The sequence below is a fragment of the Gavia stellata genome, chromosome 19 (genome assembly GCF_030936135.1).
Source record: "Gavia stellata isolate bGavSte3 chromosome 19, bGavSte3.hap2, whole genome shotgun sequence".
Classification (NCBI taxonomy): Eukaryota; Metazoa; Chordata; class Aves; order Gaviiformes; family Gaviidae; genus Gavia; species Gavia stellata.
Window position 1 is genome coordinate 12,086,969 of NC_082612.1, and position 17,351 is coordinate 12,104,319.

The window sequence follows — 17,351 nt, forward strand, 5'->3', positions numbered from 1 at the left end:
ATATCTATGGTGCAGTCACAGCAATTACACATTACACTACATCACAGGCGTGCATCAAGCAGCAAAGAGCTCGGTAGTTCAACCTGCTTCTGGGGTCGGTCTTACTGTCCATGCTGAACTCACTGCTGAGGACAGTTTGCACCTGGGGATATATACATGCATACATACATGTGTATATATGTTCTCAGAAGAGGAAGAAAGGTCAGTTATTAGAGAACTCTGATGGGGAGGAGACTTGGCAGTCTCTGTAAGGATTTGGGGCTTTTCAAATCTAAAAGAAAGCAAGGCTTCAAGAAAAGCTACAGAAGAAGCATGTGTATAAATTAGCATACTGGTTTTGGTTTAGTATTTTAAACTGTTTTTCTTTTGATATTTATGCTTACTTTCAAGAAAGCTCTTTCTTTTCTAATCACTGCTGTCATTGTTTCCAGAAGGGAGGGAAAGGAAGTCTGAGCTTAATGTATGCTTAGTGTTAATACTGTAATCCTGCGATCTAGAAGAATATAGGGAAAAGGGAATTGTGTGAATCTGATAGAAGGTTATTAATGCATGAGTATCTGGAAAATGTGGATAGATCTACAGGGAGCCGCGCCTATTTCTGAATTCAGGGTGAATGTGGCAGACCCTGAGTTAAATCATCTAAACTAATGTGGAGTGCTGATTTTTAGTGCTTGATACTGCCATTCTTTAGCTGGCCAACAGTTATTTCCTATCCAAAGATAACATGTCTCAAAAAAGATATTTTTTTATCGTACTAAAGTGCGACATGGTATAATTTTATTTCAGTACAGTCTTATCTACATTCAGACAGAGCTCTGAGAATTTCTTCATGCTATGTTAGTGTTTCAGTACATTTTAATACCATCTTAATAGATGTACATCCCAGAATGACTTTTCAAGAACCATAACATTAATAATTTGTAAGCTTAAATCAAAAAAGAATATGCGAAGTAGGGTGTATTTGAATTATCAACACAGACTTCTGAAAGTAGGCTGGTGTCTTGTGTTACCAGGACATCAAGACAGAAAAGCACAGGATTTCTTTCCTCCAAAAAGTCACAAAGCAACTGATAAGGTTTTCTAAGCTGTGCACTCTGAGAATGTTGTAGGTACGTATATACAGTCAGGACTGACACAGCTGAATGAGTATCCAGCATCAGTTCAGTGGTGTATGTCAATTCTCAGGAGGTGCAATGTCAACATGGCGAAGTAGTTTGTGAGGAGGTCGAGGTCAACTGCAATTATCTGTGCTCAGGACAGCTGATGCCAGGGGCAGTTACTTCCTAGGCAGATTTCTGCTGTGAGAATTTGAGGCTGAATCTTGTATTATTTTTTTTTTTTACACTCATGACTGGACATCTTTTTCAGAGTATTCTGTATTCCCACCTGTATGGACCATCCATGACTTAAAGAATTACGACTGAAATTTGTGGGACTTAGCACACGAATGAATTGTTCTGTGTTAAAGGCCTTCTTTTCCACTCTGAAACCAGTTCGGGGATCACAGACATGGTCTGTTGTTTCTTAAGCAATTTCTTTTGTATGTTTTTTGTCAAGGAATGGAACAGTAAATACAGATTTTTTCATTTCTATTTGATTCAAACAATGATCATGCAAATGGATGAAAGTGTTCTTTCACCCATTAAGAGACAATGGATGATGAAAAGACTGAGCCTTTTGTGTCCCAGGTGATGCAGACATCTTGACTTAGCTGAATATTGACATCTGAGACGCTCTTACACCAGATTACAAGACTGGTAACAGCACAGGCTCGGTCACCAAACACACATAACATATCCAGGGTCAGGTGGTAGAAATGATGGGCCATGTAATAACAGAAGAAGGAGTTGTGTAGGAGGTGCCTATGTTTGTAGGGGGTTGCTACTCAGAAATTGGATCGGGGCTTTTCCTTACCATTGTGGTTTTACAGCCAGGTGCAGGCCAACATATGAAAGTCAACCGTAATTTAATACAATTGGTGCTGTGAACCAATCAGGTTCTCCAACCATCAGGTTGGAGAGTGGGAGACGGCATGAATTGCATGCTGGTGGAGGACAGCCATAAACATCATTTATATGTAACCATGGCTTCATATAAATTACGGCAGTCATCTTCAGTGACCTCTCTGTTGGAGGAAACTCAGCCTCAGACTGGACTACTGCCCTGTTGCGTGACACTGGGAGGCAGCTCTGTAGGTGAGGAATGGGAACTTACCTTCTGGTAAAGAATCATAGAGGTTGTCAGCAGTCCTACAAATGACTATGCTTATTTTTGTAGACAGTTCTATAACATCCATCTTCCTTTGAGTGTGGCTTGTGGTTCCTGCCTCTTTTCTTCTATTCTGCAACTTTTTGGTAATTATATTTGTTCTCAGGTTCATAGAATCAACAGACGTAGTTCAACAGACTGCTGAATTAAAAATTTAAAATAAAAAAGATGTTGACTGTGACCTTTGAAAAGATCACACACCTGTATTTAAAAGAGGAGGAAAGATAGTATATCAAGTAAACTCTCATTAAAAGTAGTTATTCTTTGAAACTCCAACCATGAAAGTCCCAGCTTTATTGCAGTGTACACTGTACTGATGCAGAATTAAAGGATGTCCCTCAAGGGGACCTTAGGCCCCACCCCAGAATAAATATTTCTAAAGCACTTATTATCTAATACAGAGATTCTAACCTGAAGTTCCCGTGTAAATACTGGTGTGCTATGTACAGAGAAATCAAAGCAGGTAATTGTGATGCAAGAACTGCCAAAAGAATGGTATTGGGCTTTGGATGAGACAGACTACTGAAATATAAATTTAAAAAAGCATAAAAATGCAAGATAATTAGAGGTAATATATACTCTGAACTTGAAAATGCAAAAGTACGTGTGGTAGTATGTCTTTCATTTATACTCCAGCTTCTTCAAATCAACTTATTCTGGTATACCTACCTCAGTTCCATTAATCCTGCGAAGCTTGTCAGAAATCAGCGAAGATGTTTTTTTCACTATATATCTCCAGATTGCCAGGTTTCAGGTAGCACGCAAAAGGGGGAAGTAAACCACCTTAAAAGCTATACCAGTCGTTCAAGAAGTGTGTCATGGCTTATCTTCGATTTCTTAAGCAGCAAGCATGAGCACAGATGTGGCAGAAGCCCCTGTGGCAGAAGCCCCTGTGCTCATCCAGAGGCCCTCAAGCAGAGATGCCCAAATGAAGGGAGAAAAAGTTTAAATGTGTTGTATGAGACTGGATGGTGTAGTCATTGACTGTATGTACAAACAAACTCAGAGGTGTCAGCACTGCTTATCTTCAGTCTGACAGGCTTTCACAGGTGCACAGAAGTGCCCAGAATTTTGACTGGTAATTTGATTTTCAGTGGTAACTGAAGCACCATTTGGACCAAACAGATTTAATGATGCAGGCCCACATTCTGCATCTGTAATTCTGGGGTAACACCCTGGGTTGAGTGACATTGCTGTAGATTTGCCCATTGTAACTGTAAGCATAATTTTCTCAGCAGATGCAGAAGATTACTATTTTTTCTCTTTCTCTTTTCAAAATAAATAAAAAAGAACCAGTTTAAATAAAAACAACTGGCAAACAAGGGCTAACATGAAATATGCATAGATGCAATTTTAAAGCATGAGTTGAACAGTGAATTTAGCAAAAGATGTATATAAGAGAAAGGTGTTTAATTTCTAATAGCTGGAAACTACAAATTCCAGTTGGGATAAATTCAGCATGTAAATAAAGTTGAGATTTTCTCACAGTGACAGGAATTAAATGTTGTCCCAAACTCTGCAGAAAGTGTGGCAGACTCCTTGTTGGCTGATAGGTTTAAATCTTTAAAGGTCATGAGATTGTTCTCACCAGCGATGCTAGAAGTCGTTCAAAAGCTGTGGTTTCAATGTAAGAATCAACTGACAAAAAATGCACAGTGTTTGTTCACAGAAAGGCAGATCTGGGTCTATGTTTTCTTTTGGTGGGGTGTTACAGGTCTTTTGGGTGCTGATGGAATCATTTCTGAAGATACTATTCTGCTTATAGGGGAAATACATTTTCTGAGGGAAGGCATTCGGTTTTAGGTTTGACACATTGCCATAGACATTTTGATTTACCAGGTACCCAAATAACACTTGTTAGGAGTTTTGTGTCCTAGAATCCATCAGGCAGGAGTAACTTGGCTGAGCAGCTGTGGGAATAAGTACTTTGTAGCACTATGTAATAAGCTATTTTTCTCTAATCAAAGGTTTGAGTGTTGGAGTATAGTATAGGTGTATACATCTATTAACAGTGTATATACACAATAACAGAGTAACTTCTGTATCAGTATTTATTTTAAAAGTGAAACTCAGAGGAGAGAAAGTCTGCATTGTTGATCTGCGCTTTTGAGTTATGTTGATTAGTTTGTTGCCACTTGAAACACACTTTAGAGTTAGCTGGATTTCCAGACAAAGCTTCATCTTTTTCTTTCCTGTGAGTTATTAGCAAAGCAGCGATGTGTGGAACTTGAGCACTGTGGGGATAAGGTAAATCCTTTACCCTGTGCTAACTTTTTTTATGGCCATCTTCCTGTTGTCTTTTTTTCTTTTGGGAGATGATGTTCTGATAGCCAGCAAATTATTATCCTAAGATCATCAGACATGACATGCCTTTGTTGGCAACTGCCTAATGCTGTTTTCAATGCCATTTTCAAAAGCGTAGGTGGACAGAGGCAAAGGGCAAACTGCCTATTTTGTGGTTAGGCAGGTGCTGCTGATTAGGATAAGGTCTAAAATGCTGGCCTTATCCCAGTTATTTGAATATGGTTCTACAAGGGATGAAGCTGGTCCTGTGTTTATTTTGTAACTGTTTCCCTGGAGACAATCTGTGTGAGCTGGCTAAATTCTCAAGAACACATACTAATAAATAAATAAATAAATAAATTCATAATTAATGGGGCTGACTGCTGTTGGCCTGGCTGCCGCATGTGCCGTTCCTCTGAAGTGATGATTTACAGTTCTTACAGACTGTGAGTGTTTGTTTTGGGGGCTCTTCAAGTGAGACTATATACTGTAAATGATTTATAATGCTGTGGCCATGATTATTTACTGATAATCCAAATGCACCAAGTAGGGATTACAACATGGTTGGTATTACACAGACAACAATAAATTTTGAAATGAGATACTATTTTAGGATAAATACTGTGAAGCTTGTTATTATTCGTATGTGCCTGGTAGCTGATGCTAATGTACTAGCATTAGTATTATTATTGTGTTGCAATACAAATAAAATAATGGTTTATAACTTAGTTCTCTTGTAGCCTGTAACACCTGGTTATTTATACTGACAAATGCCAAAAGATGATGTGACTCTGATTCTCCTTCCGTGTGTACCTTTGTAAATCAGGCATCCCCCAAGGAAAGCACAGCTACTGTGATACGGAGCTGGTACATGTGGGAGGACAGAAGGTAGGCAAATAGTGCCTGAGCATCTGTTTGTAATGTTGCAGGTGGCTCAGTATCACTCAAAAGAAAGCTAGATACAGTTACGTTTTTTTTGTAACAGCAGTATGAGATAGGTAGTTTGCGAGTGGGAATCAGCTCAGCTAATGCAATTAAGTTCTGACTAATATTTAAATCACAGTATTGCTAATTGTTCATTCCCATTTTAAAATTAAAAAGCAAACAGTTAAGGGTTATGGTGTTGATTCTGAGGAATTGGAACAAGGTTCCCCTCATTCAACTCCTAGACTTCCCAAAGTTTTTGCTTGTGAAACTGGGCGAATCTTGTGTGTTTACTTGGTAGTCTTTGCTTCTTTTGTCTGCTTCCATCTTTTGTGTTTAATAATTTTGGGATTAAATAAACAGAAGAATGTCCAACCTGTAGCTTAGGCAGTCTCCCACCTTTGTTTCCTGCTCTTTAGAAGTTGGCAGCCTCAGCCTTCATTGCCAGAGTTTAGACTGAAAGTATCCCCGTTGTGATGAAGCCTGTCACTTTACATGTAGTAAAAGCATGCTTCTGAAAAGTAGAAAATGTTATAATGAGAGAGGTTTCTAGTAGGTTGTCTTTTCATGGGACTAACTATGCACACATTTACACATACCAAAGCTCGGGTAGATGTAGAGGATTTATAGTGAGTGGTATTCTCAGTGATTAAGACGCTTAAAATATCTAGTTACAAGAGCCTGAGCGCCCTAGGGTGTTTTTCAACTGTGGGGGGATAGACACAACACCGCAACTATTCAGATCTGAACTTAACCTCAAGCATTTGAAATCAGTGTTAGGAAAAAGGCCCTTACTCTGTTTTCACTGACTGTAAAGATTAAAAAGGGGCTGCCATCTTCATCAGTACCCCTCCTGTGTGCCACTGTTCCACACATGCAGAGTGGAGGTACTGCATCCGTATCACAAATTAAAACACACTTACGACTGTTGTGTGTTTTGCCTGTGATGAAATGAATGAGCAGTAAGTGATACCCATAATATAAATTTTAACTCTCTTGTTACAAAAGCAAGGAAGACTGTTGTAACTGGCTTCTCTGATGGTTTTGTTTGTACTGAGAACTGTGCCTTAGTACATGATTACAGATTTCCATTCCACTCCAGTTTTATGAATTAAACAAAGCAGAGCAGAAACAAAACAAACAGAAAATCTTGATAGACTGATAAAGCAAGTGTGTAGAGCTGTAAATCATGGAGGACAGGATGGTAACTCTTTAAACTTAAAATGCACAATGTATTATATTTACATTTTAAGTGATTTTTTTAACTCCCCACTTCTTTTCTATAATGCACCTTTATCATAATATAGAAGAAAAAGCAATCAAGCTTTGTTTCATAGCGTTTGTTAGAAATGTATTAATTTATATTGAAAGCAAAGATTGTATTCCATCTAGAATGGCTGCCTGTTCGTTAAACCTATATCACTAGGCAGACATCTCAAACAACTTTATTCTTCAATTAGAAGGGAATCAGTTTTTTTACAATGTGATAGCAGGCAGGAAGGTTTCTATGATGGAGTCAGATCTACTGCAAATAATACTAACATTGTAGCTAGAAAACTGTTTCAAATGCACCTTTTACAATACCTTCAATAGATAAATCAATCAATGAATAATAAGGCATAATGCATTATTTTTTGTATTTCCTAATATAGCATATCCATTAACAATAATCAAAATCTTTGTGACTGTCATATCATTTAACTAGACACGCAGTAAGAAATCATATATGCAGTTCTGTGGTTTTCGTAGTACAGGTATAGCTGCTAGCAATGTCTGTGGAATGTGTTTTTTCAGGTTATCATGATAATATACTTCAGTTTTGCTGTTTTGGTTGTTACTGTGATTTTAAACAACTTGAATTCTAAAAATGTTGAAAATATTTTTTAAGTCTTTTTCCTTGCAGTTTATCTTGTGTCTCTGGTGATGTACTACTTCTCTATCGGTAGTGAAAGTTGTAATTATCTGATTAGCTTGTTATTGCAGGGCTGTTCTGAAAATAAACTCAAGCAACTTTTTTTGGGATAAAAACAAAACCCCAACAACTTTTGCTAAGTGCATATTATACTTACTGATTATTCAATAAATGTTAGTCTTAATTTTCATTGTCTGAAAAATTTATTATGCAGGAATTTATCTACAAGTATGTGAAATGTGGTATTTTTAAGTGGTAGCCTTGCTTTCAGATCCAGTGAGTGTAAAATCTTAGCATTTACTGCGGCTTTACACTAGAACAATTGTAAAACAAAATGCTGAGCTGAACAAGATTGTTTTTCCTGTTTTTTGTGCCAAGCTGTGGAAAACCTTGGTACCTTATTCTTTAAACAGAAAATAATAAATCAGTGAATCAAAATTTACAGATAGGTCTTGGTTTACTCATAAAAGTTCACAGTATAACTTCACTGGATAGTAAAAATTATAGACCCAATAGAGATATCCATTTTATGACATGTGATCATTTCCCCTCTCCCTCCCAAACTATTGTGTCATGCACTACCAGCAATAAATCTTTTCTTATCCTTTACTGTAGGAGAAAACTATCTTACCACCTTTTCACATTACAATATTTCCTCTGTTCCAATAGTCCTAACAACCTTTTCTCTTGAGTATTTCCCAATTAACGTAGCTATGTAATCTCAGAGCTAGTGTTCTCTGCTTGCATTGCCTTTGAAAATTGTTCTTTTTTTTCAGACCAGGAGAATAATGCATATTGCTGAGAGACTGGTTATATGAGTTTGTCTAATATCACATGCTCTCTTTTTGAGGCACTATCGTGCCTGTAACAGCCCTGTTAGCAATCACATTACATTTTTACCTAGTACTTCAGTACTGCAAAAGTTTCAGAGTGAAGTAATCTTTTGTTTAGTTCAGGGTTTCCTAGTGGAAACAAGTTTTGTAACTGATAATTCACTGATTGTGGAAATTATTACATATTCTGAAATTAATGGGGAAAAGAAGATGATATTGTTGAGAAGATGATCTAAACTAGGGTCCAGCCTCTGGATGGTGTTCCCTGTAAACGGATTTGATACTGCTTCCAATTCTCGTCTTCATTTCTGGCTGTTAAATTATATCCATGTAAAAATTTAATTCTACTTGTCTAGGTAAGGTATTTTGTATTACAGACACTATATTCAGTTAGAGAATCATGTTAAAGCAAGTAGAAGCATAAGCTTTTTATTTAATTGTGAGCATGAGAAAGTGTTTCCTGATACATTAGGTCTCTTACAATGGGGTCCGTTCCATGAAAATTCGGATCATGTCTCATTTCGGAGTAATTTCAAGCTTAGAAGCACTGTTAAGTTTAGTCATATATTACGGCTAAGAATATATAAGAAAATAGTAGGGTTCTACAAGTTCCTAGAAACCTGTGAGAAGGCTGTGATGTGAAGCTGCCTAGGTAGGTAAGCACACTCTGGTTGTTAAAATCTATTTCTGCTTTCAAAACCTGTTTGTCAATGTTTGTCCCCAAATGGTCTTTAAAATCCCCTAAACTTTCAAAGAACTAAGGTTAAAGATTGTGACTTCGATGATTGCATGCAACTGTGCTTTATAGGAAAAGGTCGTAGAAAATCATGAGTTATCATGATAGAGAGGGGTTACTACTGGAGGCACACAGTAACATTGTCTGAGAGCTGAACTGTACAACTTATGTGGAGAGGGAGTTACCAGCAGAGCTACAGATGAGGCTCTGCAGATTGTACTTAACATTCTTAATACAAGATGTTGTTTTACTGCGAAGAGTCTCATTACTGAGTGATAGGGCTATAAAATGGCAGATGAAATTCAAAATTGGTAAATGCAAAGCAATATTCTTCTGGAAAAGTAGTTTTAAGTTTATAAACGGTGAGCTCTAAATTACCTATTCCAATCCAAGATGAAATGGCAGTATGTTTGACAGGTCTGTGAAACCATCAGCTGAGAAGCAAACGGAATTTTAAAAACGTTAGTTGAGGAATATATACTGAAACAGAAACCATCCAGCAGTTCCCCTATATATACCCATGAGATACCAAGACTCGAATATTGGACATATCTCTGGAGCCTATATTTTGAAAAGTGAAAGTTAAAAGTATACAGAAAGAATTGTAAGGGTTATCAAAGTGTGGAGTGGCTTTCACACAAGGAGATCTTATTTGGACTAAGACTCTTCATCCTGGAAAAAAGAAAGTCAATCAAGGTAGGGCATGATGTATGTTTCTAAAACATGAGTATTAAAAAAAGAATGACAATAAGGTGATCACAATCCAAGTACTAGGCACATCAAATGAAACAACAGATTTGAAGGAAACATGCTTATAAAACAACCAATTTGTTTAAAACAAATGAAGTATTTCTTCACACCATAGTGGCATAAAATTACACAATATATTTTGAATGCCAAAACTTTACATGGGTTCAAAAAAAACCCTGAACAGATTTGCAAAAGAAAGCATTACCACCATCTATGACATACAAAAGAAGCACTACCACACAGATTTTTGAAAGGCGGGCAGGTTCTCTGAATTAAGTATCACTGTTGTTTTTCTTTACTTTTTTACACCTTCTTTAGGCATTGACTATGGCCGGTCAGAGATAGGGCACAAGACTTTTGTTCTAACCCTGTTTTATTGTTTGCACCTGATGAAATGCGAATAAATATTTTTCGCCATTGTACTTTGAAAACCTCTCAAAAAATAAAGATCAGTGGTGATCCTGGACATCACATATGAATAATGGCTGAGAAAATACGTGAAAATACTTGGCAATTTCCTGGTAAATACATCATATGAATCCTAATGTTTCTAAACTTCCTCAAAGCACTTCTCAGTGTTCTGCCCCCTTTTTCTTAGGATATAAAGTATTCTAGATCATGTTTCTGAATATAAATATATTTTGCTATTATTGCTGTCTGAAGTAGGCTTGGCTTATAATCCTTTAACTTCCAGAACAAAGGAATATATAGGTAATTAGAGAATACTGTCGTCCCTGATACATCTGACTTTTCACGTGCACTTTGTTCCAACTTCCTACCACAACTGTCCATCATCTGATTTCAGAAGAGACACAAAACTGAGATGTTTTCTGCTGATAAAAACGAGCAATGCTGCTTTCAGAATGGGAAACCAGCTAACTGGAGAACAGGTCTGAAATAGTTTCATTGACCATCTCTTACCCAGTTTTGGCAGATGATTGATTTTTTTTCTTCCTCTGTTTCACTTGAACTTTCACTGACTTCTATTTTTTTCTAAAAATTACTGACTTGTGTCTTAATATTCCATTATACTGTAGTCTCAGGAGTCAGAGAAGTCAATGACTGCTGGAGGTGTCCAGAGCTGCTTAAAAGTTACTCAAAAAATGGCAAGATTCAATCTGCAGGAAGAAATAAAGATAATTTTTGCCATAAGACATTGTCTAAGCTTCCCCTACTTTAGTACATAATTCATTTGATTGTTTTATGTGTTGCAACTTGTGAACTATGAATTTTTGAACCTTGCATGACATTAAAATAAGTTCTTGTTTGATACTCAAGTCTTGTTGCAGACACATTTCTTTGAACTGAGCATCTGAATTGAACTTAAACATCTTTTTCATTAGGTGAAAATGTCACTTCTCAGTTCTTCGATATGAAGCACATTTGGTAGCAAATGTTAATAGGCAGGAAGTAGGTCTTGGATTTTGCAGTTACACTGCGTTTCTTCATATCAAAAGGTTATGAAGTTAGAGATATTGCCTGCCAAAACTCCTGGACTTAGTATTCTTCACTTGTCCTTTGCTTTGATTGACAAACGTTGGAAAGTCTATAAATAAATAATTGGGGTTCTTTGCAAGGTTCATTTACTGTTAAGACCAATATATGCCTTGCCAGAATGTTTGAGTGGTAGGTTGTTTTCATTCCAAGGTATTATGAGCTATTTAAATATATTGATAGGAACTTTCTCTCCACTGCTGTCCTCAAGCATAGTGCTTCTGTTCTGCATATCAAAGAACAATAAATTATGGGGAAGGTGTCTTTTGTGCGAAATACTTAAACTATCCTTGATGCATTATTTATATAGGCTAATATTTCTAAATCAAAATAGTGAAGCATTTAGTGGTGTGCACTCTAAAATTTGTATCAACTGTTACCTTTGCTTAATGTTTTTAGATTAAGACTGTTACGAACGCAGAGATTGCTGATGAGGCAATATCTGAGGTATTTAAGATGCATGAATTGCTTACAAACCCTATTTTTGATTATGCTACTAAGGGTCACTCTTAGAAAGTTTTAAACGTGATTTACACAGAAATGAGCAATCATGTTAATTCACTCATTTAAAACTTCTTCAGCAAAAGACACAGTTTTCAGCAAGAAGATGAAATAGGAAAATTATATACAATGAGGCTAATTGCTATCAGCCTCTTAACCCTTTCAGTGCAGTAACTAATGGAAGTGCTCTCTTGGTTTTAGTGAATTTTATTATCCAGGTTTTCTGGTAGAATGAATTCAAATGATTAGTCGAGGAGGTTGGTCTTTTTGGTTGACTGGAACTGGAACCTGTCTCTTCGTCTCCTGTTATTAGTTTGTTATGTCCCCTTTTGCCATTGATTGCCTGTCATATCTTTTTACAATGTAGAAGCCCACATATCACTTAATAGATCTACAGATCTAAGGGGGATATATATATACATATTCAATGTATTGTTTTAAGTTTTTATTTCATTATTTTCCCTTTAATCTTTTGAGGACACAGTGAGCAGTGCCACACAGACACAAGCTACATGTATAAAATAACTCGCATTTTCTCATAAAATTTTTCACAGGAGCCACACATTTTTCATTTGCTCTTAGAACAGTTTGCATCAGTGTATCTATACCCTATCTATTATTGAAGCAAAAGCTGAAATGAGTTTTGGATTAGGACTTACTTGTTTAGGGCTATGAAATGATACATATTTGTTTAAGGGGAAATGATGTGAAAGAGCACTTTGCTGGCATCTGTTGACTTCACCAAGTTGATACCTGTTTACCTACTGAAGCTGCTGCAGGTACATGGTGCAGGGTTGCCTCGGTCTCCCTTCACCACTCTTTATATAAGTAGCCAGTTATCCTGGCTGATGCAACAAAGTGGGAGGAGAGCAGGAACATGGCTCCATCCATTCATCAACCATTATGTCTTTGCCTGGAGGGGACAGGGAATAGAAAAGACTCTGAAAACACCACAGTAATAAGCGTGCATTTTGGGGCAACTGTGAAAAGAAGATACAGTTTTCTCTTCTGTTGATGTTGTAATCCTGTCAGCTTTCATTTCCTCTTTTAGAGTTGTAGCTCTACATATATGTATGCCAACATGTATTTAAATAAGCCATTAATTTCCTGTCTTGTAGAACTTCTTCCCAGGTACAATTCTCACTATCTTTTTGTATTGTAAAATTTACACTTGAATTAAGACTGCTAAGAGAAATGCTACACTGTCTCATATATGAATAAAGACTTTTTCATAGGAACAAATTAATTTCTCAGCTACTAAAGCTGAATAGCCCCTATCTTTGTGTTCTGTTGCTCTTGAAATATTGCTCCTTTCAGATGAACTCCTTGTTTAGAATGTGCTAAAGTTGTTAAAATACATTTTCACTTGAGTATGAACTTCCCAAGAACAATCACTTTGAAGAAAGAAAACAGGAGAAATGAAAACCATAAAAGAATGAAAAATGACAGTAACTATCTCTATCACATGGTTTCTTCGTTTATGCCTTCAGTTAGCTTTATTTTGTGGTAGAAAACTATTTGCTGTCGTGTATACTTGTCACCATAACCTAAGCTGAGCAAGCATCTGAGCAGAGCAGAAAACAAGGTAATCCTTATGTAGCCTGTGATCAGCATCTCACACAGAGGTGTTCCTGCTCCTGGAGCACACTTAAAACCAGATCAGTGCGGTGGTTGGACTGTGGTCTCCTCCAGCTTTTCTTCTGGGGACTCTGTGTATTTATTTTTATTGTTAAAACATTTTTTTAGTTAAGTTTTAAGATTAAATTACATAGGATTCAGAACTTACCTATATCTGTGACATTTTTGGCAACATTTTAAGACTGAACTACTCCTGTAGAGTACAAAAATATCCTTTTCCTAACATCTGTCTTAAGTGTACAATGTTGTCCTGTAGCTTAGCGTGTTGAGTGAGTTTATCAGTAAACTCTGAATCGTGGTTGCTAACATTCTCCATGAACAAAAGAGCTGGCTTGATAAGTGTCTGTGCTCCTCTGAATTTGCACACCAGTGTTCTTCAAACTGAAAACTCATTTGACTAGGCTGTGTGTTCCTGATAAACACAGCAAATTTAACAATGTAATACATCACAAGCAAATACTCTGTAGCTGGAAACAAACAAATGAACAAATAAAAACCATCCAAGCAACTCTCCCCACCACCTCCCCTCCTTCACCCAAAAGCTTGTCTATGACAGGAACAAATGCTTTGAAAAAGGCAAGTCAGTAAGTCCTCCAGCTTTCTCCTCAGAAGTAAGTGCAGAATGATAAATACAGATGTTTAGTGATGGTCTAAAGATTATTTTATATTAGTAACAATACCAAGGTTAGTATGAAAATCAGAAATCTTTTATGACTCTGGTGTATGACTGTGGAGTTGTCTGCTCTTATTGACATGTCTAAACATAGTGAGGAAAAGAACACCATGTGCTCACCAGGAAGGGATAGTGAAACCTATTATTCCTCTTCATTCTTCATACACTCAGCCTGCTGACCTGGGAAGTATTTAATGGATATTACAAGTGACTCTGCCTTCTCCCCAGAGCAGATATATTATCTCATGGTGCTTCCCAATGTTTCTACTTGGGCACTGTAATTCTGTATTGCTCTTTCTTTGGGTTTTGACCCAAAGGCAAAGGCACTACATTAAATTTATGTTCAGCATCAAGAATCCTTTAAATTTTGGCATAAATCACATCTTTATTAGTGACATAAACATGAAACCATACTGATTAGTACCTATTCGATCACTTCATTACCTGCTCAAAGCATGGAGTTATATTGGATGCTGTTACTGGAGCTTTGTGCAGTACAGTATAAGAAAAAGATATCTAATAAAGTGTTAGCTAAAGTGTATACTCTAGTAAATAGATAAACAAGCTGTTGAAATTTTGGAAATACTAGAAAACTTAAAGCAATTGTTTTCCTTCCATTAAAAAATATATCTGTTTAGCTCCATATTGCATAAGGTCTTCAATTTAAAGAAGAAAAAAACCCCTCTTAACACTTTTGGTGTTTTTTTTCTACTATATATGTGACTAAGTATGAAAACAAAGTGATTGATAAAAATCTAGTTATTATTTAACACTTATAAAAAGCTCTGAACACCTGTATTAATCTCTGCAGATTCTTTAATCATTGTTTTAAGGTGGGCTATGATGAAATGAAGTGAGCATTCAGTTTGAACTGTCCCTGCAGATCCAAGAAATACTATCACCAGTCCCCATTCATTGTAAGAAGGAAGGAAAAAAAGCTGATTTAAGACTCTCAGATTTCCTCGGGGGGGGCACCCCATTGAATATACAGTAGATTAGGGTTTTTATACCAGATGCTTTATTGCAGAAGGGTGTAAATAAATACACCATTTTGTCAGAGTCGCTGATTACTAGTGAAAAGTAGATGTCAGAGATACCTGTAAGAATTATTCCATGTAAGTATCTATAGAGGAGCACAATAAAACAGTTTCATACACATACTTCCTGTGAAACTCAGAGCAGACATTCGTGCAAACGAGATTTTCTCATATGGTAAGAAAGTCATCTTCATTCCATAATCGTGGGGTGGGGGGAAGTCCCTTAAAAAGCGCGGAAAAGTTCTAATACATCAAAGCTGTTCATTTCTCAGCTCAGTTTTTCAGATAGTTTAATGCCTTTGGAAATCACACAGAAGTTTTGACTGACGATGTGGCATTAAACTGCGTTTTAAGTGCCAACAGAAGATGTGGCAACATCATTATCTTGAATTGAAGAGCGAGAAGAGCTTTCTACTGGGAGTATTATGGTACCTATAGGAAAGAAATAATTCACGAGTGCTCTTCATGAAATTAGCTTTTTACCTCGGTTCTAGAATAAATGATAAAATTGTCTACAGAATCCGTCCTAAATCAGTAGAAAGCTGCCCCTCCTAAATCTCAATAACTGTCTAGGGTAATCTTCAACAGCTGGGTGCCATTACAGTTTGTACTAATGGTTATAATGTGGAATCCTTTAACCCAGAGCTTATTGCTACTTACCTAACATGGGCTTGAAATGAGGTGACATAGTAATGAGTTGATACAAATTACTTTTATAACTTTCACACTGCTTCTAGGCAGAGGCAAGCAATCTAAGGAAAGCTATTGTCTGCTTTTTTGAGATAATCTTAATGTCTTCCATTTGATTGAATATGGTTGTTTGTTAAAATATTAGAAGAAAATGTGTCAGTGCTTTCCATTGTCTACCTTCCTTTACTGGCTCTGGTTAGACAAAATTGCTTACCTGGCTTTCCCAAAATAATGATATTTATTTTGCTGATGACAGCAAAACAGACTTCTGGATGGCGCACGAGCACTTGCTATTACAACACAGCCTAACTATTAGAATAATGTGCAGCTCTGTGTGTTAGCTGATGCCAGTTGGTGTGACTTTACTTATGGCACATCAATTCATAATTAAAGAGTATACCTGCAGACGCTTCATACTTCCTGACAGAGCAAAGCACTGTCATAAGCACAGTGATGACTATGTGCTTGATTCTTCCCTTATTTAAATCTGTGGGAAGGAAGATTGGAATGGTGCAGTTGGATTATCTGAAAGCAGATGCTGTACATGACAAGAGCTTTAGACTGTCATTTTGGCAGAAAAAAATTGACAGACAAGCAAGTTTTACATACGTAAGGAGTTGCTGTGAAAGAAGCGCAAGATACTCTTTCAATTTTGCGGACTTGTAAAATTTACCATTCATGCTAGACTTGAGTGAATAATTTTCACAGAATGATTTATTCAGTGTATTTAGCTGCTTTCTCTTCTTGTAGAACAAACTGTAGTTTCCCACTAAATTACTACTATTTGATGACTCTTTTTCTCTGAATGTTGTTGTAACTTCTACGAGTTGATCTCAAGAATGTTTCTTCTGCTATTTGATATTTTCCAGACTGTGCAAAGTATTAGATCGGATAAAATATGGGAGGAGACTGTGTTGAAGATGGGACTGACTGCACGTGCAAGCACTTCGAGTGTGGATCTTTTGACTATCAGGTAATAATTTCACATCTATGAAGAATCGTTCTTGTACAGAATTGCGATCATGCAGTCTTTCTATTGTTACAATACAGGGCCATAGAGCACCCTGTGGATGAGCAATAACATCAGTCTATGTAAAAATGTATTACTGGGGGGGTAGTTAGAACTGTAAATGATTGAAAACTTCTAAAAACACAGAAAGGACGGTTAATTGTTTGCTTTTTTCATAATATAAGTATCTCTAAATATTTTAGATACTCATCTCCGTATTAAGTTACCTTGTTATGAATTATGGACTGACCCTGGAACAAATCCATTGCTAAGTTAGAAGAGGTAGCACACAAAGTAAAAGAAGCTGCAATTTGTAATGTGTTTGATCAGTGTTTAAAGAATTAGCTCAGTCAAGTTTTATCCACACCATATGGGCTTTGATGGGGCTCTGAAGGATACCGGATCACTTTGGTGATTGCTTGCTTCACGTTAATTTCCCAGTTTCCTGTGCTTGTGTCTAGCATCCAACCAGACAAACTTGAGGATAAGCATGTATAGGGATAGCAGTGGATTGGGCCCCTCTTCGCAGAGCACACAGAGTGTGTTTTTCTTAAATTTGATACTTGCTTTTCTTTCAGAAGAAATATTTTGTTGAGAATTTTT